This window comes from Schistocerca serialis, chromosome 6 (assembly GCF_023864345.2).
Source record: "Schistocerca serialis cubense isolate TAMUIC-IGC-003099 chromosome 6, iqSchSeri2.2, whole genome shotgun sequence".
NCBI lineage: Eukaryota > Metazoa > Arthropoda > Insecta > Orthoptera > Acrididae > Schistocerca > Schistocerca serialis.
The window spans coordinates 185,378,722-185,391,292 of NC_064643.1; the positions used below are offsets into that span (position 1 = coordinate 185,378,722).

The following is a 12,571-nucleotide window of genomic DNA, read 5'->3' on the forward strand; positions in this document are numbered from 1 at the left end:
TGCGTTGCACAGAGAATCTATTAATAGACAGAAAAATGGTTTCTGTAATAGCGTCATAAAAGGAGCTATCGAGAGAAAATTTTCTGAAAGCATCCTCAATAAAGTCGGTACTCTTGACCCTGTAATTAAGTACAACTTGGGAAGTGGACGTGGCAGCCTTGCAGCCAAAAATTATTTTATACGACGCTGGCAACGCCAGTAACCGTTTGACATTGGCCGACGCGTACTTTGTCGAACTACTGGACGGGGCTTGAAGCCCGGGAGAATTTTATCCGTCAACCTCCTGTTTAATTTCACTTACAAGGGGAGGCCGCCAATTGTGAAATTCAGATTCGATTCATACTGCGCATAATAAAAGCTCATGGCCAGAGGTGTAATGTGGCAAAGCACCAAGATGCACTTCTCAGCCGTTGTCGAAAAAATCGACAGTTAAAAGAAACCGTTGCGGTGAAATACTCTCTACGATTAAAAATTTTTAACAGCGTCGTGGCGCAGCGGTAAGCGCTTGGGTTCGTAATCCAAAGGTCGCCGGATCGAATATCGCACCATGCAACCTTTCTTTTTTTAGTATTTGTTTTTTGTAATTCAAATGTACACACATATATATATATATATATATATATATATATATATATATATATATATATATAATTCCCGGCAATCAGTTGCAACAATTAAGCATATAATAAGTTGTTGAAAGTCGTTTGTCGTGGAAAAACTGACGACTTCGAACATCATTATATTTCCGCAAACAAAGTTGTATTTCACAAATGCTATTAATTGTCTTAATAATGTTAACCACGTATAGTTAACGGAAGACGTAGAAACGATATTCCGAAACGAATACGTATAGCGTAATTCAAACGTTCGAATTAGAATAGAGACCCCACCAACACAAATTTGCTGTGGCAGGTATGAAATATAAACTCCGTTACTCGCTCGTTACACTTGAAGGACAGATGTTGAATGGGCAGAAACGAGCCGCCGCATAACAGCATAGTTGCCTGCTAACTTCGAAAGAAGGTAGATGCGGTCCCTATCGCAACTTGTAACATCGTCGAAAATCAGTGCGGACGTGGAAACTTTGGTACACCCTGTTAAACAAATGGAAAAATGGAGGCGGTACAATTGGAGAGCGATCCGCCTTCACCAACATGCATAAGCAATTCATTAATAGTATATATATATATATATATATATATATATATATATATATATATATATATATTTGAATTACAAAAAACTAATAATAAAAAAAATTGCATGGTGCGAGATTCGATCCGGCGACCTTCTCATTACGAACCCGAGCGCTCACCGCTGCGCCATGACGCCGTTGAAAATTATTAATCGTTGAGAGTATTTCACCGCAGCGGTTTCTTTTAACTGTCGATTTTCTCGACAACGGCTGAGAAGTGCATCTTGGTGCTTTGCCACATTACACCTCTGGCCATGACTTTTATTGTGCGCAGTATGAATCGAATCTGAATTTCACAATTGACGGCCTCCCCTTGTTAGGCCAAGTGGTGTTGCGAGCTTTCGCCCAACTCGATACGCTTAAAAATTTATCTACAGTACGAGTATGTCGACTGCATTTGAATGCTGCAGGTATCCTGTGGAAAATAGCCACTCTTTACGAGACCCATGCCAGCAAATAATGTCCAGTACTTAATGTCTACTTATTTTCATTCTGGTTCCAATAGCTCCCTGTTACAGAATCACTTTTTAACACGTTTTAATGATGCCAAAGAGAGGTTGTTTTCTGTCGGCAGTGGGTACCATCTCCAACAGTGATCGGTCTTAGTTTGGAACGACCCTACCTGTACATCTACATAAGCGTCCACACTTTTGCTCTGCAAGCCGCAGTACGGTGTGGCGAAGGCCGCACAGTTAACGAGTATAATTTTCTCCTCTTCGTATGCCATTCAACGATGGCACACGGGAAGGAGCATTGCTGTTGTCCTACTGCGTGAGCCCAAACTTCCCTACTTCTAGAGCATTACTCTTTAGGCACTGTGCACGTTGGATGAGGCAGTACGTTTCTTGACAGGTTTCCGAACGTGTGCGCTTCGGATTTTGCGAGTGAAGTTCGATTCACATCAGAGTTCAACGGAATGGAATCGCAGCAGGCGTCAGTGTCAAATGTGGAGGGTTCACACTAAGCAAAACGTCAGTTCAACTCATTTCGCTTCGCCCAGTACCAAACGGTGAAAGTGAGGTTATGAGATACCATCCGAGAAATAAAAAGTCGGAATACAGCATCAGAATTAAGTAACTAGCAATGATTAAGTTTATTAACGGCTAAAGAAAATTTCGTAATTCTTGATAAAATTTGCGTGGTCAACTGCTGATAAGTGAAACAACAGGACAAGTGTCGTCTAATTTTTTTTAAACATCGACATTTATTTGCTAGCGAAAATATATACATACAAACACATCAAATAATATTTATGAGGCTATACGTAGAGCCTGTTTATCTTACCATTGTTTCTTTTCCTCCTCAGAATCAGATAATATCAAATTCAGCTGTATTTTTCTCTTTCAACAGAGATTACTGTTTCACTGTTATAAAAAGTTATTTAATGAATCAGTTTATGTTCTTATTTGTACACTGAGTATCCTTTCTCTCTGTCCAGGTATTGTAAAACCTAAATCATTTTTCTCTTTCAGATGTCTGCCATTTCTTGGGGAAGAACATTTGATGGAAAAAATTTTCACGCCGTCATGGAACATTTGCAGTTTGCCACGAAAACAAAGCAAAATAATAAAATAATGAGTGAGAAGACGTGAAATCACGCTATCCACTAGTAAAACACGAATGAGAACGGCGAACATGGGTTAACTTGCGTCGTTAGCAGACGATGACACACATCCCCCCACCACCGTAAACGTCAAAACTTTCCTCCCGAGGAACCTTGAAGGTGACGTCACTTCCAGATCCGATCCGCTGACGGTCTGTGTGAAGGCCGCCATCTCAAATGCACTGTGAAATGTGTTGACGTTCCGTTCCGTTCCGTCAGAAGCCAATCAGCTTTGCAGCTTTCAGTGATGCCCAACTGCTGCCTTGTAGCGTCTTCCACTGCTGTTCGTTGAGCTTTGAATGCATTACAAAGACGTCAAGTTCACCACAGGAAAGGGTACCTGAGACATCTTAAGAGAGAACTTAGTACAAAAAGTTCTTTTACAGAAAAATCTAATGTACAACGCTCGGTGGAAAGTGTTTCGTAGATTGTACCTGGAGAACGAAGAAGCCCGACGCTATCAGTTACTATCATTTTCTTTAAAAAGACGCCCTGACATGAATAATGCAAAGTTTTTATTAATTCGAAACTATAACCTGACACAGGATGCAAGTAGCATTACTAAAAATTATCAAAAGGTCTCTAAGTTATGATAAAACAAATATAGAACTGATAAAACATGTCTCAAAACAGCTGTACGAAACTGATAAAACATGTCTCAAACGTACATCCTCAGAAATTTCTTCCACAAATTAAGGCCGCTATTTGATACCAGTAGACTTCTCTAGGTCAGGAATGCCTTTTTTGCCATAGCTAGTCTGCTTTTTATGTACTTGCTCCTTTCGTCATTGGTTATTCTACTGCCTAGGTAGCAGAATTCCTTAACTTCATCTACTTGGTGACCATCAGTCCTGAAGTTACGTTTCTCGCTGCTCTCATTTCTACTACTTCTCACTACCTTCGTCTTTCTTCGATTTACTCTGAGTCCATACTGTGTACTCATTAGACTGTTCATTCCGTTCAGCAGATCATGTAATTCTTCTTCACTTTCATTCAGGATAGCAATCTCATCGGCGAATCATATCACTGATATCCTTTCACCTTGAATTTTAATTCCACTCCTGAACCTTTCTTTATTTCCATCATTGCATCCTCGATGTACAGATTGAACTGCAGGGGCGAAAGGCTACAGCCTTGTCTTACGCCCTTTTTACTACGAGCACTTCGTTCTTGGTCTTCCAATCTTGTTATTACCTCTTAGCTGTTGTACATATTGTATATTACCCGTCTTTCCCTATAGCTTACACCCACATTTCTCAGAATTTCTAACATCTTGCACCATTTTACATTGTCGAACGCTGTTTCCAGACCGACAAATCTTATGAACGTGTCTTGATTTTTCTTTATTCTTGCTTCCTTTACTAACCGCAACCTCAGAATTGCCTGTCTCGCCTTTACCCTTCCTAAAGCCAAACTAATCCTCATCTAGCGCATCCTCAATTTTCTTTTCCATTCTTCTGTATGTTATTCTGGTAAGCAACTTGGATGCATGAGCTGTTAAGCTTATTGTACGATAATCCTCGAACTTGTCAGCTCTTGCCGTCTTCGGAATTGTGTGGATTATGCTTTTCCGAAAGTCAGATGGTATGTCGCCAGACTCATACATTCTACACACCAACGTGAATTGTTCTTTTGTTGCCACTTCCCTCAATAATTTTAGAAATTATGATGGAATGATATCTATCCCTTCTGCCTTATTTGATCTTAAGTCCACCAAAGCTCTTTTAAATTCTGATTCTAATACTGGATCCCCTATCTATTCTAAATCGACTCCTGTTTCTCCTTCTATCAGATCAGACAAATCTTCCCCCTGATAGAGGCTTTGAATGTATTCTTTCCACCTATCCGCTCTCTCCTCTGCATTTAACAGTGGAATTCCCATGGTTTCTTCGCAGTTACCTTCTTTGTACCTATGTTTTCCTTCCCAACTTCTGTGATGGCCCTTTTTAGAGATGTCCATTCCTCTTCAACTGTACTGCCTACTGAGCTATTCTTAATTGCTGTATCTATAGCCTTAGAGAACTTCAACCGCATCTCGCCATTCCTTAGAACTTCCGTACCCCAAGTCTTTGTGTATTGAGTCTCTCTGACTAAGGTCTTAAACTTCAGCCTACTCTTCATCAGTACTATATTGTGGTCTGAGTCTATATCTGCTCCTGGGTACTCCCTACAATCCAGTATCTGATTTCGAAATCTCTGTCTAACCATGATGTAATCTAACTGAAATCTTCCCGTATCACCCGGCCTTTTCCAAGTATATCTCGAACAGGGTATTCACCATTACTAGCTGAAACTTGTTACAGGACTCAATTAGTCTTTCTCCTCTCTCATTCCTTGTCCCAAACCCAAATTTTCTTCTACTCCTTCTCCTACAACTGCATTCCAGTCTCCCATGACTATTAGATTTTCATCCCCATTTACATACTGTATTACCCTTTCAATATCCTCCTACATTTTCTCTCTCTCTTCATCTTCAGCTTTCTATGTCGGCATGTATATGTGGTTTTCGGTGCTGGTTTGATGTCGATTCTGATAAGAACAGCCCTGTCGCTGAACTGTTCACAGTAACACACTCTCTGCCCTACTTTCCTATTCATAACGAATCCTACTCCTGTCATACCGTTTTGTGCTGCTGTTGATATTACCCTATACTCATCTGACCAGAAATCCTTGTCTTATTTCCACTTCACTGTCAGTTAGGGATCGCCAAACTGTCGACCGTGAGCGACTAGAAGCTCGCGTGGACATTTTCGGTAGATCGCGGTAACGCTCTCGTCGGCTAACCTGGATTGCTCCACTGAGTTCAGATAGTTACCGCTTGCTTCTCCCGCGTAACTGCGATTGTCAGTCAAGATTACTACGATATCTGCTTCATAGTTGATCGTATACGAGTGAGGTTGCACACGTCATGCTTTTCGTGTCATATCGGACGTTTGCTAACGTGGATAGTTTGATGTAAGCGTTGATACTAGGCAAAGTTTCTTCAGTTTGATGGTATGTAGAAAAAAAAACTTGTCACTTTCATTATGAATGGGAAACCGATTACTACTTCATCCTGGCAAAGTGCATCAGTTGGGAAGAAAGGAAACGTAGACCGTCACTTCAAAACCGTTCACTCAAGGACTGAAAAGAATTTTGTACTGGATTCTGCTCTAAGGAAAGAGATGGTAAGCCAACTAAACTTCAGGTTTAATGTTCAACAAAGTCATCCGAGTTTCAAAAATTATTGTACATATTAAGAAACCGTACAGAGACGGTTAGTTAATTAAAACTGCAATTTTTAGAAGCTCCAGATTCATTATTCGATAGTTTCAAAAAATGAAACAGTGCTCATGTCTGCTTTTAAAACTGTACACTTTTCTGAAAATACAGTAATGAGGAGGGTTGAGGTTACGTCTCCTGACTTTACTTCAGAACTTAGAAGTTACTTTGATCACTACAGCTACTTTTCCTTTCACCTTGACGAATTTACACGAATGGCTTTTGATGATTCCGAAATAATAGAGGAGGTGGTAGAGTAACAGGTCGCAATACATTCCTGGACGTATGTTTAGCAGTTAAGGATTTTATCAGTTTTCAGTGATGTAGTTGGTGGGTGTAGCAACTGACGAAGGTTCTCCGTTGGTAGGCGCAGTGAAGGGATTCGTAACCATGTGTCGTAAAGATAACAACTTTCAGAAACTTCCTCTTATCATTGTGTCAAACACCAGAAGTCGCTTCGAGTAGATTTTTTAAGTATGAACTACGTAACTGTTCTCAAGGTAAAGCTAACATTCAGCTCCATATCTTCGTGTGAGATTTCTTTTTCGCGTACGAATTTTTTTAAAAAAAAGCAAGTACAGAACAGACTGACGAATTTTTTTAAAAAAAAGCAAGTACAGAACAGACTGACTGATGAACACGTGGAAAGTTATATACGAAAGGCAGCCACTGCCTACTCTCCCAACATTAAAAAACTTGTTGATGACAAAAAAGAGTGCCATGTATCTCATTAAAGTTAATAAGCTCGGCATAAAATTGTTCTTACATTTGTAATTTATTATTAACTACAATTCAGTTCCTATCTTATGTACAATTCTATTACTTTTTCTTATATACAGTTTAGTTAAAATTCATTTGAAACTTACTACAAATGTAAGTTTACAGGCAATAAGCCAATGTAAGACAATTTTAAAAAGTTCTTATTTCCATGCTAGTTTCTTTTGGTAGCACACAGTGGGAGTTAAAAACGGAACGGTACGGTAACTCAGAAGTTTCACAGCTTTGGCGACCACATCTGTAGGGCAAATTACTTTTGTATCTCGCTACATGAAATGTTTCGTTCGTTAACCATAGAGCAATACACTCGCTTATTTTATCATCTTTTTTCCAAATATCGCATTTCTACATCTACATCTACATGGATACTCTGCAAATCACATTCAAGTGCCTGGCAGAGGGTTCATCGAACCACCTTCACAATACTCTATTAGTCCAATCTCGTATAGCGCTCGGAAAGAATGAACGCCTGTATCTTTCCGTACGAGCTCTGATTTCTCTTATTTTATCGTAGTGATCGTTCCTCCCTATGTAGGTCGGTGTCAACAAAATATTTTATTCGGAGGAGAAAGTTGGTGATTGGAATTTCGTGAGAAGATTCCGTCGCAACGAAAAACGCCTTTCTTTTAATGATCTGATCTGATTTGTATCTGACTACGAAATATGAAGGCTGTCATGGCGCTCGTTGATTCCCCCTGTACACTGTACTTCACCCAGCCGGGTCCACTTGCAACAAACGCCTCCCCGTTTTCCTCGCCGGCCGGAGTGGCCGAGCGGTTAAAGGCGCTGCAGTCTGGAACCGCACGACCGCTACGGTCGCAGGTTCGAATCCTGCCTCGGGTATGGATGTGTGTGATGTCCTTAGGTTAGTTAGGTTTAGGTAGTTCTAAGTTCTAGGGGACTTATGACCACAGCAGTTGAGTCCCATAGTGCTCAGAGCCATTTGAACCATTTTTGAACCGTTTTCCTCGCTCCGCCGCCAACTTTCGGAGTCCTTTCTGTTCGCTCTTCCCCTTGCCTCGATCCTGCTTCTTCTACTCCCCGCAGCCGCCTATCAAATGGTCTTTCCATCACCTTTTTGCTTTCTACATTCAATTCGCGGATCGCGTTTGTGTGCCTATTCAATCATTTTCCAACAGGGGTTCCTTATCTAATGTCTCCGTAACTGACGTGTTTGAAGTGTTTCATTCCACTATATTGTGGACCTATGAGATGAAAATATGCGAAATAGCCTAGATCTATAGCAATGAGTTTTTTTTTCTTACTTGCCAGAAGGCAGTTTAAAATGCTGTGCGAACACATCAACTCAGTCACACACTGAGGACCCGGAACCCAGCCCGTGAACAGTTTGGCCAGAAAGGTCGTATGTACGAATTATATCGCCTACATTTTCATCATCATGAAGAATCAGTCACTTAAAGACTGTTCCGTCTTCAAAGGTCTCACAGTTTGTCTTTCCATCTCTTCTGCTACTTTTCCCAATGGCTTTATAATTATACATCGTTTTTGGATATCTGTTATCAGCCACTCTCTCATGATCTAACCATTTTAAGTGACGAGCTTCAATTTCCTTAGTATACACTTTACACCTAGTAGGAGTCTTTATAATTTTGTATGCGATCGGCTCTTGTGAATCCTGTAGTGGGAAACAGAAACCTCATTTCTACTGCCTGGTTCCTTCTATTATGCTTGTCTGAGCGTCCAACACAGCCCCATAAAAGACTGCAGGGACAGCCATGGGTCTATAAAATTTTATCAGTGTCAACACTGCCTTTGCCCTGTAAAATTCTTTCCCATGTGCCGTATACACCGTCCGTCCAAAAAGCTCCGAGATTGATTTTTATTGCTGGCGTATAAGTGACGTCGCCGCAGTAAATACAAAGGCAAATTGAACTACAACTGTGGACAACAGATGTGCATTCGACCAGTTGGCCGTGAGCAGGCTGTGTTAAGTAGTGTACGCGCGGTCGGTACTGTGTCGACGTGATTGTGTCACAAATCGCAATGGAGCAACTTCGCTAAACCAAGACTTTTCCAGACTCTTTTGAAGAAAGGTGTGCGCACGGTTTGTCCCGCATACGTTGACTCTCGTACAAAAACAACCGCTACTTAACTGAAATGCAAAACGCGATCGGTTTTTCTTTTTCTTCTGGAAAAAATTGGTTCAAAAATGGTTCAAATGGCTCTGAGCACTATGAGACTTAACATCTATGGTCATCAGTCCCCTAGAACTTAGAACTATTTAAACCTAACTAACCTAAGGACATCACACAACACCCAGTCATCACGACGCAGAGAAGATCCCTGACCCCGCCGGTAATCGAACCCGGGCTGGAAAAAATTATCGCGGATGACGAGACTTTATGTTAACAACACGAACCAACCACAAAACTACAAAGTGCAGAAATTCACACGAAGGGTCAACACTTTGACGATATACCCGACATTCGAGCCAACGCGATGCGCAGACTCAACAACATCGCAAAGGGAGTTTCACGTGGTTGTATGAACGTTCTGTGCGTTGTGCTCAAATGGGCGGAGATCATGTAGAACACCTGAAGCATCAAAACCACCATCTTAACTTTTCTCTATTTTTTATTAAACCATCCTGGAAACTTTTTGGACTGGCGGGATAAACCAGACAGTGATTTAACTTTGAGGTTCAAATGGCTCTGAGCACTATGGGACTTAACACCTATGGTCATCAGTCCCCTACAACTTAGAACTACTTAAACCTAACTAACCTAAGGACAGCACACAACACCCAGCCATCACGAGGCAGAGAAAATCCCTGACCCCGCCGGGAATCGAACCCGGGAACCCGGGCGTGGGAAGCGAGAACGCTACCGCACGACCACGAGATGCGGGCAGTGATTTAACTTTGCTGTTAATGGCATAGGAATTGTGTGAACTTTAACCAAGGTAATTGAAAACATGTCCTGCACCACATGTTTGTCGCCTATTAACATTTGCCTCTCGCCAACTGTTCCTAGTGAAGGCTTGGATCTTAGTTCTATGTACAATATTTCAATATACTTTTATTTTCTCTGTGTATTGTAATTTAATCATCTACTCTTTTTGCGAGAGATGTAAACTTCAAAAAAGGCTAAGTGGGAATGTCTATAAATGTGACGCTTACAGTTTTTTTCGTATTTTCAAACGTAAACGTGCAATGCTTTATGTGATAGGGTAATGGGACATAATAGTGTGGATCAAAGAGTTGGCTCGTTATTAATTAACACCCGGGAACCGAACAAAGGGGATAGCGTACAGCACATCCCCAGTCGCAGAAGGTGCGAGCGGCAGCGTGGCGCCGCAATGCTTCGCGTCCGGGACGGAATCCGTGGAATGACAAGTGTATCGGAAGCGGCTCGCGACGACCTATAATAGTCGTAGAGTCGGCAATGTTTGCCGGGGCACGTAGGCTGCCCATTGGGTAGGGGCGTGTCGGGAGGCGGAGAAGGCGGGCGCGTGGTGGGGGGCAGAGGGGCGGCGGGCCTCGGCGCTGGCCCCCGCTGCGCCCCCCCGGCGCCCTCCACGGCAGTCGCGAGTGTGCAGCCGTCGCGAGTGGAGTCTGCGTCGCTAGTGGAGCCGCGCCGCCGCTTAACAGTGCGAACGCCGAACCGCGAACCCTGACAGTCGGCGCCCGCGATACAGTCTTCGCGAGTGTCCGCGCACCGAATCGGCGCCCTCCGCGATCCTTGCTGCGCGCGACGCCACCGCCGCAGCTGCCTCCGTATCAGACGTCGATTATAACGAGGTAAGCTAGCTTCCTTTCTGTGGCGGCCAGCTACACTGTGCTGGCAGTGTGTGCATGTTGGCGCCAGCTCGCTTCGCTCTGTCTGTGTGTCTGTTATCTGCAAGGAGCGCACTCGGGAGAGCGTGTATCGACTGCGCGGCGTTGCCACGCCTCGCCGCAGCGGCTCCCGCTGTCGCCAACGGGGCCGCTCTCCGCGGAGGCTTGGCAACGTTGCGCGGCCAGCGTGCGCCCGACCGGCCGCGCAGCCTGTCGTGTTTTCACTTTAATTCCAGACTGGGCACTCACTCATACGTACACGCACACTCACAACTAAGCACCCGAATCCGCTGCCTCAAATCCAGTTCCACTCTTATATCCCCACATGAGAGCTGCACGCTAGCTGCTGAAATCGTATGTTTATTTTCAGCCAGAGTTGTAGCATGTTTTTCGACTGTGTGTGTGTAGTCGGTTGCAAAGTCCGCGTGGTGGCATGCAGTGGGCACCAGCTATGCGTGCCTAGTCACTCCGCGCTAGGGCCGGCTCAGCCTAGGGGAGACCGGTGCGGCAGCCGCCTTTGTTGTTGCTCCCCTTACCTCTCTACCCCTCCCCCCCCACATACTTTACAAGCAGTTCCCCTAGCTTCTCTTCTCCTTCGCTTCCCTCGTTCTATTCATTCTGACGCTGTCACCCGAGCCTCACGGTGTGTGTTCCCTCTCTGTCCTCTGTACGCTCTCTCTCTCTCTCTCTCTCTCTCTCTCTCTCTCTCTCTCTCTCTGTCTCACAGACACGCGCGCGCACACACACACACAACTTTTCTGCGAATCTGTTTACACATTCGGGCAAGCGGGACTGAGCCGAACCGCATCTGCAGACTGCTTGGCGTTCCTCCAGGGGAGTTCTGCATGCACTCTGATGTGTTTACAAGATGACTTCTTATCTGCTGAAGAATGGCAACAACTAATATGTTTGGAAGATCTTATTAATTACTGGACAAAGACAAAAATGCTTCGCGGTTTTTGTTTAACCAAGCATTGATTATGACTGTTGGCACACAGAACAGTCTGTATACAACTAAAAGTTTAAGTAATGGTGTATTTTCCCCTGTCTCTGTGTTCGTGAGCTATACATAACTGGAATTCTCTTCGTGTCACTACTACATCCCTTTTTCTACCATCAAATGTTTCTTATTTCAGTCTTTGATCACAATATGAATTCTTTAGACGATTACCGGTTTCAGTCCGTAATGACCATCCTCAGATCTTTTTTACACCATGTCCTAAAGTGATTAGGCCATAATGGCATCGTCAAAACATATAAATATAATCAGCGAGCCACTTTAGGACATGGTGTAAAAACGATCTGAGAATGGTCATTACGGACTGAAACCGGTCATCGTCTAAAGAATTCATATTGTGATCAAAGACTGAAATAAAAAACATTTGACAGTATTGGATCCCTGTTTGTATACGCCACCATGTCGCAGGTGGTGAAACTTTTTCTACCATATGTTCAAGAGCACAACACATCAATCGAAAGTAGTGTTTATGAGAAAGAGCCATTACTTTTATCTTTGAGCATTCCACACTATGGCTATACGAAACGAACAGCCTATCTACAAAATCCACGGTCTTTCAATGAACAGCATTGTATGGAACCATGATGTGATGCAATAGACCGATTGCGTGGCTTGGTATGAATAAATTACTTAATGATGTGTACTTCCTCGGACCAACGCGTATGCAGATTGCGTTATTTAGAACAACCATAAGTATCCATAAATCCGCCAAAAATTGCGTTTTTCCCATCGTAAAATGAATACCTTCAATTGGCGGGTTTCTTTACATTAGTCTGTAAGTACCAAGCACTAAATTGTGACAGAAACGTGTATGGTCTATGTGATGCTTAAGAATAATACAAGTAAGATACGATATTACTATTGGATATGAGACGTATCTGACTATAGGACCAAAAATTTCAAATGCTAATTATTTTAAAA

General features: G+C 42.8%; 1 long non-coding RNA gene across 1 annotated transcript in view; it reads left to right on the plus strand.

The window, feature by feature from the left end:
- The first annotated feature begins 10,396 nt into the window (after window positions 1–10,396).
- Window positions 10,397–12,571, plus strand: part of LOC126484573 (uncharacterized) — a 327,761-nt gene continuing 325,586 nt past the window's right edge. The window contains exon 1 of the long non-coding RNA XR_007587882.1: window positions 10,397–10,596. This is a non-coding gene — a long non-coding RNA (uncharacterized LOC126484573). The remainder of the gene's footprint in view (window positions 10,597–12,571) is intronic.